Source organism: Papaver somniferum, chromosome 10 (genome assembly GCF_003573695.1).
Source record: "Papaver somniferum cultivar HN1 chromosome 10, ASM357369v1, whole genome shotgun sequence".
In the NCBI taxonomy this organism is placed as follows: Eukaryota; Viridiplantae; Streptophyta; class Magnoliopsida; order Ranunculales; family Papaveraceae; genus Papaver; species Papaver somniferum.
In genome coordinates this window covers 51,524,179-51,528,229 of record NC_039367.1, presented here as the reverse complement: position 1 = coordinate 51,528,229, position 4,051 = coordinate 51,524,179, and the positions used below count along the sequence as shown (strand labels likewise).

Genomic DNA, 4,051 nt, shown 5'->3' with positions numbered 1-4,051 from the left:
ACAGAAGAAAGAAGCCAAGAAGGCAGTCCTAGTCGCTCAAGCACCGAAAGTATTCTAAGGACTAACTGAGCCCAATTCAAAGCTCTCTCTTATGTAAGTAGCAAAATAAAGACCTTTAAAAGATGACCCTAAGGAACGATGATCAAATTTTAAATAGTGGTAAATAGGATTGTTGTTCACTCGGATTTGATGAGATTGATTTTAGACTTAAATGATAGAAAATACTAGAAATAAATAAAATATATACAAAATATGGTCACGGGATGAAGAGGTAACCAGGACTCAGGATCCACCGAAATCCAATTTCATGTAGTTCAGATACCAATTCTAAACAATAAGAACTCATATAATAAAGTTTCATTGACTCTAATTCGTTGCCTAATGTGGATTTTGAAAGTAATTGTAACGACACTCAAGCTCGTCAACGCTATTAGACCAGTCAAGAGGCGTTTAGCCGCTAATAACTCGATTAGTTTATATAGATTTAAATTATTAGAAAATAATCTAACAACAATTTAGAGACGAAATTAGTATCATCAGATAGATCTCGAAAAGTCAGCCGAAATGGACTGCTCGAACGTGTCATTCAGATACTAGATGAAGAAGTTTTATCAATTTGTTTGCGGAGGGAAAAAATCATAAATTTCGGATCTTATCCTTGTGGCTGCCCTTATCCAGGACGCTGGGTGTCTCAGTGATTTTGGTCGATCTTATCCCAGTGCCACCGAGAAGAATTCCTTTTCTTTTCTTTTTTTTTCTTCTTTTCCTGCTCTTCTTCTCTGTTCTTCTTCCCTGCTAAATATCTATGTGTTTCAATCGAGAGAATCATTTATTATTGTAGTACAAACGATGATGAAGATGGTGTGGTTCTGATTTAGGAAGAAAAATAATTGAAGATTGTTACAGATTCGGGATAGGTTTGAGAAGATCGAAATTAGGGTTTGGAAAGAAATTGAAAGGTGAACTGGGTCGTTAATGGATGAAGAGAAGAGGGGTTGTTGTTGATTTGATGAGATGAGGCTATTCTGATGATGAATCGAAATCAGGTAACTTAGGGTTTTATTATTTCGGAAGTTTATTATTTAATTTGATTGTTTGGTCGAATTATTATAATGGGTTTGTGTTTGATTGAGGTCTATATGATTCTATAGGATTTATTTTTAGTTTCCTTAAGATAATTGAGTTTCAAGTTAGGGTTTTGATAAATTGAAGTTGAGGATTAGTTTTTCTGAGATGAGAATTACTGATGAAGAAGAATTGGGAATCGGATCTGTGATGAATGAATTGGAATCCATGTGAAGGGTTTGTGTGAATTAGAAGAACAAGTTTATGACAGAGATTCTGTAGAGGAGTATTCTGTGGTGCTTTTGGTATTGTTAATGAAGGGTATGTCTGTGAGTGAAGATGAATTAGATAGTAGATTTATAAGTGGTGGTTTGCAGTGGCAGTTGAGGTGGAGATGAGTTTGGAACTGGAGTTGCTGAAGTTGCAAGAAACTTATTGATGATGCTGTTATCGCAGACATGAAGATCGGAAGTATGGATGGATATTGAGTTGGTAACATAAGTGGAGATGTTGATGCTGAACTGGTGAGAGCAATGAGGAGCCGAGAGTGGGGTTTGTGTTAAGAGTAAAGTATGGAACCGAAATTGGTATCGAATGAGTATTCTTGATGTATGTTAGGACAAATGTTTATTTGAATCTGCAACTGGATCTTGTTGGGTGTGATGGTGTTGCTAATGTTAATATGATCTTGAGACTGCATTTAGAAGTGGAGATGGTTTAAATTGCAGCTCAGATGTCTTTGAGCTGAGCTGGCAGTGCAATTGGTGGTTTTGTTATGACTATTTTGTGTATGATCATGGTTAGTTTATATGGATGTTAGTTTAACTGTGATATTAAGAGGATATGGAAGAATGTATCTTTCAATTTGAAGAAGCTAAGTCATGGGGCTGGATTTCACAGATTGTAAGAGTTGGATGAATGCGTGACATGGAAATTGTAGCTGTAACTAGCGGTTTAGATAGAGAAGCTGTAGTTAAGATAAACTAGTCTGTTTCAAGAGGTTCATAGATTCTGAGTAAGAATATGTTGTTTTGTGCCTGAGAATGAGAAGTATGGAATGTATGAGTTGATAGTAGTGGAACTGAATTGTTATTGGTGTTGTTCTTGTTTAGAATAAGAGAAGAATGAAGTCTGTATTGGAGTTTTGCAGTGTTGTGTGTTGTTGTTGTGTTGCACAATGATTGTGCGTTAGTGTTCTTTGTCCTGAGCAATGGCTCTTGCTTGTGTTAAGGATTTTGCCTTGTGTTTTAGGCCTATTAGTCAGCCCAGTCAGCTCAGCTGACTCAGAGTATCTGACTGAGTTGAATCGGTTCGACTTAGAACAGACTCAGTGGACCGAGTTGGACCTTTCCATTGACTATGTTGACCTTTGACTTGACCTTTTCCTGGACTTTGACCCTAGACTTGACTTACGTTGACTGTTAGTTGACACCTTAAACTGTTAGAGTCTATTAGTTGACCGAGTGGACTTAGCCTTGTGTTAATGGGCTGAGGTTAGTGGACATTGGGCTTAGGCCTAGTATCCCTATTTTGATATTTTGGAGTTTTATGGTCTGAATTAGCCTGTGGTTCCTTTTACAAAGTTGTAGACCTTCTTAAGACTTGTCTAATGGACTATAGAATCAATTTAATCGGATTAGTAAAACTCTTAGTTATGCTAAGGATAGAGACTGAGTTGTCTTAAATGAGTTTAGAACCATTTGATAAATTTGTTATGAACTTTGAGCCTTTGGCTAAACTCTTGGAGTGCTTGTGTGATTAACAGTTAGTCCTTTTTAACAACGATCCATGCAAAGGATGAACCAATGGATTGTGGATCTCTAAGTAGGCATCGCTTGTCATCAATTCAGGTGGGAACTTTGTAACCTTCTTGTAATCATTGAGTTTCTTTCCTTTGGGAGCATGATGTGCTTTTACTATTTATATGAATGTATAATGTAATTGCATTGAACGATGTTTTGTATTGAATGTAATTATATGTGTGTGATATGCATTATGTGGTTTCCCTCGCGAGGAGTGTCTGTGTCTCCCCACAACTCATTGCTAAGTTAAGTAGGGCGGTATGCCATCCGTCGACAATAGTATTAGTAGAGCGGTACGCCATCCGTCGGCAATAATATTATATTTTCTGCTTATTAAGATAGTAGGGCGGTATGCCATCCGTCGGCAATAGTATTAGTACGGCGGTACGCCATCCGTCAGGATATTATATATACTATTTTATTTAAGGGAAATAACTCGTGTGCATGTTATGCTTGTTTGACTAACCTTTGCTTCTTGATACGTGAATTGTTAAATGTTTCCTTTCACCTTTGTCTCTTTTAAATTACTGTTTTATCTTTAAAACCGTGGAGCATGTTAGTGATTACTTGAGAGTTATTTGTTTCCATTGGGCATCCCTTGGGATGATGTGCTCACTTGTTTCCACATCAGTTTTTTTTCCAGTAATCTGAAGGAATGGAGCACTCGAAGATATTCGTTTCGTAGCTATGAACGTTATTAAATCTAGTGTTGTTGTGCATCTTTTTCTATATGTATTCTTTCTTACTCTGCAAACAACACACTTATTTATTCTTAGAACTCGAAAGACTTTCATTTATACAATATCAAAGAGTTTGGGTTTTATTGTTTAGCACTTTCTATAGTTATGATTCTTAAAATCAGTAATCTAGTTTTGATGCTTCAATTAGGTTATAATCCTATCAGATAAGCAAGTTTAGTATTTGGGGCGTCACAAGTTGGTATCAGAGCTCACTATTAGATCTTACATGGGAAACAATAGATAATAGCTAGTGTTAGATAGATTGTTAGACTAGTTTAGAACTTGGTTGGGTCTGTGAGATAAATCTTAATCACTAAAAACAATCAATAATTAAAATATTTTTGATTTGGTTGATTTGAATAACATGTTTATTTGTTTGTTCTTTGTTTTGTGTATGTATGTTATTTTATAATATGAAATAAAACTTATAGGTGGAAACCAAAT

At 35.9% G+C, this 4,051-nt stretch overlaps 1 long non-coding RNA gene across 2 annotated transcripts; it reads left to right on the top strand.

Moving 5' to 3' along the window:
• The first annotated feature begins 764 nt into the window (after positions 1 to 764).
• On the top strand, positions 765 to 3,613 carry LOC113316954. 2 transcript variants are annotated; one of them, XR_003343122.1, is made up of 3 exons: positions 765 to 1,046; positions 2,831 to 2,915; positions 3,499 to 3,613. It is a non-coding gene; the product is annotated as an uncharacterized LOC113316954 (long non-coding RNA). The 2 variants fall into 2 exon arrangements; XR_003343121.1 differs by lacking the exon at positions 3,499 to 3,613 and having other exon boundaries at positions 2,831 to 3,012.
• The last annotated feature ends 438 nt before the right edge of the window (positions 3,614 to 4,051 follow it).